This window comes from Ranitomeya variabilis, chromosome 4 (assembly GCF_051348905.1).
Source record: "Ranitomeya variabilis isolate aRanVar5 chromosome 4, aRanVar5.hap1, whole genome shotgun sequence".
Classification (NCBI taxonomy): Eukaryota; Metazoa; Chordata; class Amphibia; order Anura; family Dendrobatidae; genus Ranitomeya; species Ranitomeya variabilis.
Window position 1 is genome coordinate 663528509 of NC_135235.1, and position 15415 is coordinate 663543923.

Consider the following 15415-nt stretch of genomic DNA (forward strand, 5'->3'; position numbering starts at 1 on the left):
TTATCAAGATAATTCCGGAAGATATCATGCATGAAGGACTGAAAAACAGATGGAGCATTAGAGAGTCTGAATGGCATCACAAGGTATTCAAAATGGCCTTCGGGCGTATTAAACGCAGTTTTCCATTCATCACCCTGCTTAATACGAACAAGATTATATGCCCCCCGAAGGTCAATCTTAGTAAACCAACTAGCCCCCTTAATCCTGGCAAACAAATCGGAAAGCAAAGGTAAAGGGTATTGAAACTTGACCGTGATCTTATTCAAGAGGCGATAATCAATACAGGGTCTCAAGGAGCCATCCTTCTTAGCAACAAAAAAAAATCCCACTCCCAACGGTGAAGAGGATGGCCGAATATGCCCTTTCTCCAAAGACTCATTAACATAACTCCGCATGGCGGTATGTTCAGGCACAGACAGGTTGAAAAGTCGGCCCTTGGGAAACTTACAGCCTGGAATCAAGTCAATAGCACAATCACAGTCCCTATGCGGTGGAAGGGAACTGGACTTGGGCTCAACGAATACATCCTGAAAATCAGACAAAAACTCTGGAACTTCAGAAGAGGTGGAAGAGGAGATTGACATCAAAGGAACGTCATTATGAACCCCCTGACAACCCCAACTAGTCACAGACATAGACTTCCAATCCAACACAGGATTATGTATCTGCAACAATGGAAAACCCAGCACAATAGCATCATGCAAATTGTGCAACACCAGAAAATGACAATCTTCTTGATGGGCTGGCGCGATGCACATGGCCACCTGTGTCCAAAACTGGGGTTTATCTTTAGCCAAAGGTGTAGCATCAATGCCCCTTAAAGGAATAGGGTTCTGCAAAGACTGCAAGGGGAAACCACAACGCCTGGCAAATTCAAAGTCCATTAAGTTCAAAGCGGCGCCTGAATCCACAAACGCCATGACAGAAAATGACGACAATGAGCAGATCAAGGTCACAGATAACAGAAATTTAGGTTGTACAGTACTGATGGCAACTGAACTAGCGATTCTCTTTGTACGCTTAGGGCAGACTGAAATGACATGAGAAGCATCGCCACAATAAAAACACAACCTATTCTGACATCTGAATCCTTGTTGTTCCGTTCTAGACAGAATCCTATCACACTGCATAGGCTCAGGCATCTGCTCTGAGGACAACGCCACAGCGCGCACAGTTCTGCGCTCCCGCAAGCGCCGATCAATCTGAATGGCCAGAGACATAGAATCACTCAGACCAACAGGCGTGGGAAACCCCACCATAACATCTTTAACAGATTCAGAAAGACCCTTTCTGAAAATTGCCGCCAAAGCATCCTCATTCCATTTAGTCAGCACAGACCATTTTCTAAATTTCTGACAATTCAATTCTGCCGCTTCTTGACCCTGAGACAGGGCCAACAAGGTCTTCTCCGCTTGATCCACAGAATTTGATTCATCATATAATAATCCTAGAGCCTGAAAAAAGGCGTCTACATTAAGCAAGGCCGGATTCCCAGATTCCAGTGAAAATGCCCAATCCTGAGGGTCGCCACGCAACAGGGAGATGACAATTTTAACCTGCTGAATGGGATCACCAGAGGAACGAGGTTTCAGAGCAAAAAACAGTTTACAGTTGTTTTTAAAACTCAAAAATTTGGACCTGTCCCCAAAAAACAAATCAGGAGTAGGAATCCTAGGCTCTAAAAGCGGAGTCTGAACAATATAATCAGAAATACCCTGTACCCTAGCAGCAAGCTGGTCTACACGAGAAACTAATCCCTGAATATCCATGCTAGCACAAGTCTCCTCAGTCACCCAGAGGAAAAGAGGGAAGGAAAGAAAAAACAGGCTACAGAAAAAAAAATGGCTCAACACCTTTCTTCCCTTCTTCTGAGATGCATTTAACTCATTGTAGGCCAGTTGTACTGTTATGATCCGGTGACCTTGGAGCCGCATGAGAGACTTTCTCAGGAGTAGGTGGTACCTGTACTGACCGCAAACCCTAAACTGACACCGCAACTAGAAGTAGCCGTGGGGTGTATCTAACACGTCCTAGACACCTCGACACAGCCGGAGGACTAAATACCCCTATAGATGGAAATGGGAATTATATCTTGCCTCAGAGCAGAACCCCAAAGGATAGGCAGCCCCCCACAAATATTGACTGTGAGTATAAGAGGAAAGACACACGCAGGCAGAAAAACAGAATTTAGCAAAAGAGGCACTTCTAGCTAAATAGAAAAGGATAGGACAGAATTCTAAGCGGTCAGTATTAAAATCCTAAAAATATCCACAGCAGAAAATACAAATATTCTACATCTAACTAAAGACATAGAAAGCCGTATTTTCCGGCGTATAAGACGTCTGGGCGTATAAGACGACCCCCCAACTTTTCCAGTTAAAATGTAAAATCTTCTTAAAAGTCGGGGGTCTTCTTATAAACCGTGTCGTCTTATAGGGCCGGTGACTTTTGTGCCTTTTGGGGGGGGGAGTGGGCCTGATGACGACGAGGGGGCGTCTCACAGGAAAGTGAGTATCCCCCATTACCTCATTGTATCACTGCAGCGTGGGGTCTCTGCTGGGAGCGGCGGCGGCGGCTGTGCTGTGGGGCGGCGGCTCCTCTTCTTCAGTGTGGGGCCTCTGTGCTGCTGGGCGGCGGCGTGGGCGGCTTATCTTCAGGCAGTCGGGGCTCCTCCGGTATCTCCTTAAAGCCCGGAGGCCCTGCCGGCAACTCCATCGGTGCAATGCAGTGGCCTCCGGGAACATGGCCGCTGCTCAGATTCAGATCTCGTCCCTAGATCTCGGGAGACGAGATCTAAATCTGAGCAGCGGCCATTTTCCCGGAGGTCACCGCATAGCAGCAATGGAGCTGTCTCCGGGAAAATGGCCGCTGCTCAGATTTAGATCTCGTCTCCCGAGATCTAGGGACGAGATCTGAATCTGAGCAGCGGCCATGTTCCCGGAGGCCACTGCATTGCACCGATGGAGTTGCCGGCAGGGCCTCCGGGCTTTAAGGAGATACCGGAGGAGCCCCGACTGCCTGAAGATAAGCCGCCCACGCCGCCCAGCAGCACAGAGGCCCCACACTGAAGAAGAGGAGCCGCCGCCCCACAGCACAGCCGCCGCCGCTCCCAGCAGAGACCCCACGCTGCAGTGATACAATGAGGTAATGGGGGATACTCACTTTCCTGTGAGACGCCCCCTCGTCGTCATCAGGCCCACTCCCCCCCCCACCCACCATATACACCCGGCAAGGCGATACCCGGCGTATAAGACGACCCCCGACTTTTAAGAAGATTTTCAGGGGTTAAAAAGTTGTCTTATACGCCGGAAAATACGGTATATCTGCATCTCCTGAGAATCCAGCATGACTGAAAAATCCAAACAAAGTCTAAGCTGGACAAAAACACAATGAATTGCACTGAATTGCAAAGCACACTGCATGTGTGCACAGAGACAAAAAACCAGACACTTATCTTAGCTGAATTGGCAGCAGGGCATGAGGAACCAGAGAGAGATGCAATCCCTCCAAGAACAATGGACAACTGGCCAGGAGTAATGGATCCTGCACACCTAAATACCTAGTAGAGCTGCAATCAGCAGAAACACCTGCCCTGGATTACAACCCCAAGACAACTGCACTACCACTAACAACCACCGGAGGGAGCCCAAGAGCAGAATTCACAACACTTATGCCACTCCTGGTACAAAAATTTAGCAGTTCTTTGTTTGATGGCTGGTGACTATCCATCTTCCTCTTGATTACATTCCAGAGGTTTTCAATGGGGTTCAGGCCTGGAGATTGGGCTGGCCATGACAGGGATTTGATGTGGTGCTCCTTCATCCACACCTTCATTGACCTAGCTGTGTGGCATGGCGCATTGTCCGGCTGGAGAAAACAGTCCTCAGAGTTGGGGAACATTACCTGAGCAAAAGGAATCAACTGTTTTTCCAGAATAACCTTGTATGCGGCTTGATTCATACGTCCTTTGCAAAGAACAACCTGCACAATTCCAGCTTTGCTGAAGCATCCCAGATCATCAACGATCCTCAACCAAATTTCACAGTGGGTGCAAGACACTGTGGCTTGTACACCTGTACAGTTCTCCGTCCAACTATTAGACGACCAGGTGTTGATCTGGGGATGCTTCAGCAAGGATGGAATTGGGCAGGTTCTTCTTTGCGAAGGACATATGAATCAATTTTCATACAAGGTTATCCTGGAAAAACAGTTGTGGATGATGGACCACCAAATCAAATCCCTGTCATGGCCAGCCCAATCTCCAGACCTGAACTCCATTGAAAACCTCTGAAATGTAATCAAGAGGAAGATGGATAGTCAGAAGCCATCAAACAAAGAAGAACTGCTTACATTTTTGTACCGGGAGTGGCATAAGGTCACCCAAAAGCAGTGTGAAAGACTGGTGGAAAGCATGCCAAGACACATGAAAGCTGCGATCAAAAATCATGGTTATTCCACAAATTATTGATTTCTGAACTCTTAAAACATTAGGATTGTTGTTTGCAAATGATTTTGAACTTGTTTTTTTGCATTATATGATATCTGCAATCAATGTATTTTTGTTATTATGACCATTTCTCATTTTCAGAAAATAAATATAAAATGTATTGCTTGGAACTTCAGAGTCAAGTTGTCAGTAGTTTATAGAATAAAGGAACAATTTACATTTTACTCAAAAATATACCTATTAAGAGAAAAATCAGAGAAACTGAAAATTTTGCAGTGGTCTCTTAATTTTTGCCAGAGCTGTAGATCCCATTAATGAATGTTTCACATTATAGGTAGGATAATGACTTCTCGCTGTGTGGGATTTTTGATGTTCAAGAAGGTTTCGGCAAAAATATTTTCCTCATTCTGAACATGAAAAAGGCTTGTAACTTGTGTGGGTTCTCTGGTGTGTAATAGGATTTCATTTCTGGTTAAAATATCTCCCACATTCTTAACAGAGAAAAGGCTTCTCCCCTGTGTGAGTTCTCTGGTGACAAACAAGGGCAGATTTTGCTGCAAAACAACTTCCACATTCTGAACATGAAAATGGTTTCTTCCCTGTGAGTTCTCCGGTGTATATCAAGATTGACTCTATACAACATTTTTTTCCCCAAATTCTGAATATGACTATGGCTTTTCCCCTTTGTGAAATATTTGATGTGCAACAAGAAATGATTTCCGTGTATAAGATTTCCCACATTCTGAACACGAAAAAGGCTTCTCCCCTGTGTGAGTTCTCAGATGTCTAACAAGGTGAGATTTCTCTACAAAACATTTTCCACATTCTGAACATGAAAAAGGCTTCTCCGAAGTGTGAGTTCTCTGATGTACAATAAGGGATGTTTTCTGTCCAAAACATTTTTTACATTCTGAACATGAAAAGGGCTTTTCTCCTTTGTGAGTTCTCTGATGTGCAACAAGTGATGATTTATGTCCAAAACATTTTCCACATTCTGAACATGAAAATGGCTTCTCCCCTGTGTGACATCTTTGGTGAATAACAAGATTTGATTTCACATTAAAACATTTCCCACAGCTTGAACATGAATATGGCTTCTCCCCTGTATGAGTTCTCTGGTGAATAACAAGATCAGTTTTCAGGTAAAAAGATTTCCCACATTCTAAACATGAATATGGCTTCTGCCCAGTATGAATTCTCTCATGCCTAGCAAGTTTGGATTTCTGGTTAAAATCTCTCCCACATTTGATACAAGAAAATCTCTTCTCCTCTGTGTCAATTTTTGGATGTTTAACAAAAGATGTTTGAAAGGGAAAAGTATTTCCATGTTCTGGTTTCTTTGATTTAAGAGCAGTTGGTTTTTTAATGCCTCTTTTCTGACTTTTATTTTTATCAGGTCTCTGTAATGAATTTGAAGATAGGACCTTGTAAGATGATTGATCTTTACTGTGAAGGGATGTTGGTATATAGGGAGTAATAGCATTCACTTCAGTTGTATTCTTTGTGATCTCAAGGTCAATTGATTTAAAAATTGAAGATGACGGCTGTCCCTCTGATGTCCTGTCACCGTCATCTGCCAAGAATAAAGCCAATTATTATTTTTGAATACAATATTCTTGAAATGTATATTTTTGAACATTTCTACTCAAATTTTTTAACAAAATGGGAAGTAATGTAGCAAAATATAATTATTCACTAGGACAATGACAGTTGACAGTCTAATAGAACCTGTAACCTGTATGAACATGAACCAGTAGAACGTGGTGTTCAACTGTTTGTTCATTCTGCCTCCCAAATATAAAAAGTCACCAAAAATTGTTATGTAGTCGAAAATGATACTAATAAACTTTTACTCATCCCAGTAAAAAACATGCCTCCACTCCGGTGTCAAAATAGTCTAGTTTTGTAAATTGAATTGAACATATATAAAATTATTGCTAAACTTGTAAGCCTTCTATCATCAGAAAAAATATAAGAGAATGCTGAAAAAATAAAACGGGATGTTGGAAAAATGTAGAGTAGAAATACACTTGTGCACTGCAGTACTTTCTTCTTCCCTCAACAGGGCAAATAAGTACACCTGTGCAGGAGCACAATGACAGGGAACCATGAAGCAAGAAGGACGGCGGCGATCATAAGAAGATGGGAGGCGCCGAACCAGGACCTGCGACACCCATCTGACCATACTGCCCCCCAGGTGAGTATAATAAAACTTATGTTTCTTATCTTTCAGGCTGAATAGGGGGCTTATCTACAGCATTACAGAATGCTGTAAATAACACTGAAAGGCAGTGGCCGTATCTTATATCAGCCAAACCTGGTGACAAGTTTGCTTTAAAGTTTGAAAATTACAAACATTTCTAAACCATTTGGAAAATTTCAGGTATTTTCCAAAATAAACTCAAAATATAACCTAAAATTAACAGAAACGTAAAGTACAATGTGTCACAAAAAAAAAATCAGAAATCACTAGAATCAGAAGAAGCAAAGTTTTCACCATATAAAGTGATATGTCAGATTTGAAAAATGGGGCCTGGTTAAGAACACAAAACTGGCTGTGGGAAGTGGTTAAATCAGAGTATTTTGGACACTAATTACTGTATAACACCAACAAAACCTTCTATCCAAATAATATATATATATATATATATATATATATATATATATATATATATATATATATATATATATATAGATAGATAGATATATATATATATATATAAAGCAACCATTCCCACATGGGTTAAAAATGTATTTTTATTAACAATTCAAAAAATAAACAATAATAGTCATATAAATAGTCCAATAAGTATAGCACACAAACATTAATATAAGTTGTCGGCTATTAAGGGAATATAACGTGCCTATATATCTCACAAGTGTCAATATAATTATAAATAAAGTGCATGTGCTGTAAATACAATAGACCACACAGTTGGTCTAGACACGGTAAATATCCCCTTAGACAGCAGAGACAAAAGACAAAGTTTCACGTAGTTCAGACTATAGGTCGAAGCTTTCAGAGCGAAACGTGCGTCGGGTGTGGTGGGCACCTGGATACCTACACTTAGAGGTAAATATGCTTTTCTTTATTTGACTATTTGTCATAAACTATTTATATTTGATCATATTTGTAGGACCTATGGTCTGAACTACGTGACACTTTTCTTACTTTTGTCTCTGTTGTCTAAGGGGATATGTACCGTGTCTAGACCAACTGTGTTGTCTATTGTATTTACAGCACATGCACTTTATTTATAATTATATTGAGACTTGTGAGATATATAGGCACGTTATATTCCCTTCATAGCAGACAACTTATATTAATATTTGATTGTTGTTTACATACGTCTTTGCTATTTCCAGGTGATTCCACCTTTTTTCTGTCCCTGGTTTTATGTATCCCCTTGTGTGCTATACTTATTGGACTATTTATATGACTATTATTGTTTATTTTTTGAATTGTTAATAAAAATACATTTTCAACCCATGTGAGAATATTTGCTTTTCTCAGTGTATACACTAATTACTGTAGTCAAAGGCTGTGACTATAGACAATAACACTTCTACTGAAATGATCAAACTCTACAGTCTTCATCAGAGAAAAAATTAGTACCGTATTTTTCGGACTATAAGACGCACCGGACCATAAGGCGCACCCCAAATTTGGGGTAAAAATTGCAGAAAAAAAGATTTTTTATAAGATGGGGGTCCGTCTTATTGTCCGAATTTACAGTATCTTACCTGAGGGCTGGTGGTGGCAGAGCAGGGTCACAGGAGGCATGGTGGCGGCAGAGGTGGGGTGATGCGGTACGGCGTGCACCTGAGCAGGGTCCCTTCCTGCTTAGGTGGGCGACGCCACGGCCTGGTGTCCATGGGAGGGTGGCAGCAGTGGTTACCGACAGAGGTGCTGAGATGAGGAGGCACAGTGAGAGGTATGGCGTGAGAGGGGTCCCTTTCCCCGGTGAGGTGATGGAAGGATCTCGTGGGCACATGGACTGGAGATGATGGAGGTAGTGGTGTACATTGTGAAGCGAGTATTCCACAGGAGCTCAGATGTCTGAGTCCTTGCTGCTTCCTGGCGCTCCTCAGCGCAATAATTATTTCAGAAGCCGGTAATAAGTGAGGCGCTCCGCTACCGAGACACAGCCGCCATGACCGGATACTGCGGGAAAAGCGCCTCTGTACTGCTGCGAGCCCTGCTGGAGGCGGAGAGCCGGCCATGCCATGCGGTGCTGAGGAGCGCCGGGAAGCGGCAAGGACTCAGACATCTGAGCTCCTGTGGAATACTCGCTTCACAATGTACACCACTACCTCCATCATCTCCAGTCCATGTACCCACGAGATCCTTCCTGAACCTTGCTGCACCCATCCTGGGAAGCAAAAGGATGGAGTATACAGAGTCCAAAGACCCGGTGAGGTGATGCAGCAGCCCGGTAATGCAGCAGAGCCGGGTGAATCCTGTTGATATCGGTGGGTGCGGCCATCTTCCTGAGGCCGCGCGCGCAGATGGAGCTCTCTGCTGCCCGGGGCTTCAGGAAAATGGCCGCGGGATGCAGCGCGTGCGCAGATGGGGATCGCGGCGGCCATTTTCCTGAAGCCGAGTTCGCATCTCGGCTTCAGGAAAATGGCCGCCGCGATCCCCATCTGCGCACGCGCGGCATCCCGCGGCCATTTTCCTGAAGCCCCGGGCAGCAGAGCGCTCTATCTGCGCACGCGCGGCCTCAGGAAGATGGCCGCGCCCACCGATAACAACAGGATTCACCCGGCTCTGCTGCCTTACCGGGCTGCTGCATCACGTCACCGGGAAAAGGGACCCCGCTCACTGCGCCTCCTCATCTCCGCACCTCTGCTGCCGCACCTCTGCCGCCACGGTAAGCCTGCATTGCGACTATTAGACGCACCCCCCATTTTCCCCCCTTTTTTGGGGGGGAAAAAGTGCGTCTTGTAGTCCGAAAAATACGGTAACTAGTGGTGAAACCTCTGGAGTAATTAGAGTATGTGGCTCGGTGGCTCTTGGCAATCTAAACTATCTTACAACCAATATTTTTGTGAAGAAATATTAGACATTTAAAACTAACTTTTTATAATAGTGCAGAGCTGAAGTGTCTTAAATCTAGATATCTGGCTTTTGAAAGAAACAATGTAGACATTTTTTTAAAGACTACCAAGGAGTTGCAGACTCACATAAGTGAGGTAGGTTGATTCCACTAAAATAAAACATAATGAATGTCTCCCGAGACCTCAATCTACGCCCGCACTGCCTCCAGCGGCCATTTTCCTGTATCCCACCATTTGGGAAGTCAATAGGAAGTACAGGGACTCCGCTCACTGCCGATATTTTCTGAGAGCCCAGGGCCCATAGCATTACCACAATCCTGCCTCTGTCAGCTTCCTGCAGCAGCAACGTTGCTTCCTGTGAACCCGCTCCATTGTCGCTGCATCACTCGTAAGCTAACGTAAGTTCGGACTATAAGATGCATCACCATTTCCTATTTTCCTTCCCCAAATTTGGGTTGTGTCTTATGTCCTGGTGCGTCTTATAGTCCACAAGACATGGTACATTAGAGCCATCAACCATACACAAAGAAATAGGCAGAGGTGTAATGTTTTTTGTGTAGTTTATCGAAATCTTCTTTGAAGTTAGACAGTTGAAAAAGAAAAGTCAGGAAGAAGGGAAACTATTGCAATTGTACAGAAATTCACACTTGGCCCACCAGGATACCCCCTCCTCCCAGCCTGGGAGTCGCAGCATTGCCCCACTCCTGCCTCCATCAGCTTCCTGTGACCCCACTGCAACGCCACTGCCCCCCCATAAGGTACCGTAAATTCAGACTATAAGATGCACCTCCATTTCCTATTTTCCTTCCCAAAATTTGGGGTGCTTCTTATGGTCAGCTGCGTTTTATAGTCCATGAACCAAGCACAGCTTAGAGATATCTCATGGCAGAAGTGTAATGTTTTTTGTGCAGTTTAAATCGAAATGCTCTTTGAAGTTAGTCAGTTTAAAACAAAATGAAAAGTCAGGAAAAAGGGAAACTCTGTTGTAATTGTACAGAAATTCACACTTGGCCCTCACTGCACATTTATTGTTGACCTGGTCTTGTAGGGACCACATGAGCACATTCAGCAGCACAGAAGGGAGAGAAGGTAGATCCTATATGATGCCATGATTCTATTAAGACAACGGAATCATCAACTTCCACTTTTTCTTAGGGGAACACCATAATATTTTTCTTCAAGTGATTTTCTATCTTGTCAGCACATTCTACGTACGCTGGCATTTGGCTTATTAGTTGACAGATCAGGGCAGGTAAGAGCAACTTCTAATTCCAGGGGGTAGGTGGATCCTCCAGGTTGTAAGCTCTATAGAAAAAGGACTTTTAATCATCAAAGTAATTTGAAAAGTTCGTTTTGCCTCAAAACCGAGAATGTTGTAGTTTGGAGGCAAAATGGTGATCATATGAATTTGATATGGCCGCACTACACCACTGATAAAGCAGCCACAGCCGGTGACTAAGAAGAAACTGTGACTCTGTATTTACTGACTACTACTCACCTGGGTAGTTATATGTAGGAATCTCCTCCTCACACCGCTCTTCACCCCTCACATCTGTCTCTGTAGTATTAATATGGGTCAGATCTTTACCCTGAAAGAAATATTGTAAAAGTCACAGACAGATGGAGAAGTCACATCTATGATCAGCTCTAATCCTGCCATCTCCACCGTTCTCATTACACAAGTATAAAACATATAACGTTGGTGGATAAAACAAGACTGAGCACAAGACCTTAACAGCCATCATAGGGGAGATCTCATGACACCTTCTCTCCATCTACCTGATGATCCTGAGGAACACTGGGATTTTCTTGTTTACAGTCCTGTGGGAGAAGAGGACGGAGACATCTCTCTGGTGTTGTCCTCTTACTGGATAGAACTGGAAAAAAAAATATAGGGACTGAATTCGTTCTTTACATACAGATAATTAAAGGCCATATGTATTAAATTCCGTCTGTTACCTGGTGATGTGAGGGGCTGGGGAACCTCCATCATGAAGTCCTTGTACAGATCTCTGTGTCCTTCTAAATATTCCCACTCTTCCATAGAGAAATAAACGCTGACATCCTGACACCTTATAGGAACCTGACACATACAATGATACTGTCATCCCTCCGATCCCTTCATAGCATTACTGTATAATGTCCCAGCAGTGTCACCTCTCCAGTCAGCAGCTCAATCATCTTGTAGGTGAGTTCTAGGATCCTCTGGTCATTGATGTCCTCATGTATCAGGGGGTGAGGTGGAGAACCCGTGATTGGGCTCATGGGTCTTCCCGATTCCTCAGACACAGGGTCCTGACAGCGCTCACTAGAGGTCTTCTTCACTACTGTGTAACCCTGGTTATGGAGAGACACATTAATAAATCTCACTACAGACATTTCCAGAGTCCTCACCTCCCCAGTTCTGTCCATCTGTTATTCCCATAGATAAGAATGATGTAATGTGACATCATCAGAATCTCTCACCTCTCCTGTAAGCCGGTAGATGATCTCTAGGGTGAGGTGCAATAGCCTCTCCACCATCTTATCTCTGTCCAACTGCATCCTTGATGAGTAAATCAGAAAAATTCTCTAAATTTAGAAGATCTCCATTGAAAAGATTAGATATTGTAGGGACCTGAAAGAGAAGATGAACCAAAACAGCATCATAAAGAATCCTGTGTAATAATTCAATTACTGGAGACTTATTATTTTAAAGTATTCAGTTTTATTTCCTTCACACCTACTAATAAAACCTATATATTTTAGGCCACACACAACAAGCAGTTTCTTCCTCGGAATAATCCAATTACTGGAGATAATAAGGAAACATGAGATTTATTAATTTTACAGTATTTAGGTTTTTTCTTCCCTTCACATCTACTAATAAATCCTATATATTTTACACCACAAACAACAAGCAGTTTCCTCCTCGGAGTCGGCAGCTGAATACATTTCTCATAGACTCATCTTCCATAACGCTAATGCTCGTCTCATTTACCGACACTGGAATCGGCATTAGCAATACTGCAGGAGATATTCATTACATGTGACAGGAGAACTAACTACTTCATGATGAGGACGACATCTTCATCTTCTACTACGGCTCTAGAAACATATGTGGCCACATCACCACCGGCCGCCTGTATGAATGTTTCCCATCTTCCCCGCACTGTAATCTTTTATCTTGTTAGATCTCATATCTAATACACACAGAAAAGTTTCAGGCATTTTTAAAATCTTTTTGTAAGAACACAGCGGACAGGAGGGATTTGATGCCAAAATCTACATGTAGAGTTTTATGTTTCTGTTTTTTTTATTCTGGATATGATGTTTTTCTGGTATTGTCTCCTTAGGTTTCCCTAATTTTCATGAAAAATAGGTGTTAACATGTTACAAAATAGAATTGGCACCAACTTGTAAAACACCGTAAAAGTATGAGACACATGATGTACTTTTTCTGTCAAATGTTAACCCCTTTCTGACCTCGGACGTACTATCCCGTCCGAGGTCAGAAGCCCCGCTTTGATGCGGGCTCCGGCGGTGAGCCCGCATCAAAGCCGGGACATGTCAGCTGTTTTGAACAGCTGACATCTGCCCGTAATAGTCGCAGGCAGAATCGCTATCTGCCCACGCCTATTAACTAGTTAAATGCTGCTGTCAAACGCAGACAGCGGCATTTAACTACCGCTTCCGGCCGGGCGGCCAGAAATGAGCGCATCACCGACCCCCGTCACATGATCGGAGGTCGGCTATGCTTCTCCACTGTAACCATAGAGGTCCTTGAGACCTCTATGGTTACTGATGCACAATAGCTGTGAGCGCCACCCTGTGGTCGGCGCTCATAACACACCTGATTTTCTGCTACATAGCAGCGAACATAAGATCGCTGCTATGTAGCAGAGGCGATCAAGTTGTGCCAGCTTCTAGCCTCCTATGGAGGCTAGTGAATCATGGCAAAAGTTTAAAGAAAAAGTTAAAAAAAATGTGAAAAAAATAAAAAAATATAAAAGTTTAAATCACCCCCCCCCTTTCTCCCCATTCAAAATAAATCAATAAAAAAAAATCAAATCTACACATATTTGGTATCGCTGCGTTCAGAATCGCCCGATCTATCAATAAAAAAAAGCATTAACCTGATCGCTAAACAGCGTAGTGAGAAAAAAATTCGAAACGCCAGAATTACGTTTTTTTGGTCGCCGCGACATTAAAATGCAATAACGGGCGATCAAAAGAATGTCTCTGCACCGAAATGGTATCATTAAAAATGCCAGCTCGGCACGCAAAAAATAAGCCCTCAACCGACCCCAGATCATGGAAACGCTATGGATATCGGAAAATTGCGCAATTTTTTTTTTTTTAGCAAAGTTTGGAATTTTTTTTCACCACTTAGATAAAATAGAACCTAGTCATGTTAGGTGTCTATGAACTCGTAATGACCTGGAGAATCATAATATCAGTTTTAGCATTTAGTGAACCTAGTAAAAAAGCCAATCAAAAAACAAGTGTGGGATTGCACATTTTTTTGCAATTTCACCGCACTTGGAATTTTTTTCCCGTTTTCAAGTACACGACATGGTAAAACCAATGATGTCGTCCCGCAAAAAGTAAGCCCTCACATGGCCATATGGACGGAGAAATAAAAAAGTTATGGCTCTGGGAAGGAGGGGAGTGAAAAACGAACACGGAAAAACGGAAAATCCCAAGGTCATGAAGGGGTTAAGCATTTTTATAGAGACCACAGGAAAGCTCGGCCGAGTAGAACAGTTGTGTGTGGGGGAGTTGGGAGAAATAGACATCAGCAGAATGATTGTCCGGCCAACAGCTATCTCATGTGTATGGGGCCATTAGTATCACACTGACAGGCAGGAATAATACCCCGCACTACAGTAGTACAGGGCATCACCGGAGCCATCAGAGGCTTCTATGTTGTATGATCGCACTAATGAGGGGTGTGGGGAAAAAACATAAAGAGAAAAATAAAAAACACAGTTTTAGGAAGAGAGAAAGAAGATTCTCCATTCATGATGAGGACAGAGAGAAGACATCTTCTATATATCTGAGGTAACGGAGAGACAACATCCATTATTGTAGCTGAGGCAGAGAGACAGCGGCAGAGAGCCTCCTCCATTATATCTGGGGCACAGAGAGGGGGAGTCCTGTGTTCCCCATAGACACATCCCAATATATCGCCATGACAGCCGGGGCCTAACAATGGGGTCCTAGAATGAGGTAATTAAATTATAAAGAGAAAACAACAAAGTTAAAATCCAGCTACATTCACTGAAGAGAAAAAGTTCTACTGCTGGGATAATCTGTCTCCAGAATGTCTCCATTACATGTACAGCTCACACCGCAGATAACAGCATAGCTCCCAACCGTCCCTCATTGTGCAGGACTGTCCCGGTTTTGATGGTTTTCCCTGCTGTCCCGCACGGGACTTGACTTCCCCGCAGACAACAGAAGCAGCCGTCACACGCCCCCTTGTGTTAGGCCACGCCCCTTCCCCATGTTCCTGACTAAGCAGTGTTCCAGTGCCCCCCGGGCCGGTCACTAAGCAGCGATTCGGGCTGTTGGTGGCCGGCGCTGTTCTCTATGTCCGGCCAGCTGCATCATCCCAGTGGAGCAGACCCGCCCCCTGCTCCCTGTGTGCGGCCTCCTGAAGAGGGAACATGGCTGCATCTACCTGCAGGAGAGGAGCTGGTGGATGGCTCACACATCAGTGAGTATTCAGCTCTCTGTGCGGTGAGGAGATGGACGCTGCTGATCACCTCCCGATAAGTCCAGGGCCGTGTGTGTGCCTCTATAGTATTAGCAGCCGCTCTGCTGATGCTCACAGATTTATTGCAGGAGTCTGAACTTTCACGGTCACCCTGTCAGTGCCAGGTCATAGGCTCCAGAGTCACCAGACTGCAGGAAAGTTCAGTC

General features: G+C 43.8%; 1 protein-coding gene across 1 annotated transcript in view; it reads right to left on the reverse strand.

The window, feature by feature from the left end:
* Positions 1-15415, reverse strand: part of LOC143766212 (uncharacterized) — a 687372-nt gene that overhangs the window by 532027 nt on the left and 139930 nt on the right. The gene's annotated exons all lie outside the window — the stretch shown is intronic.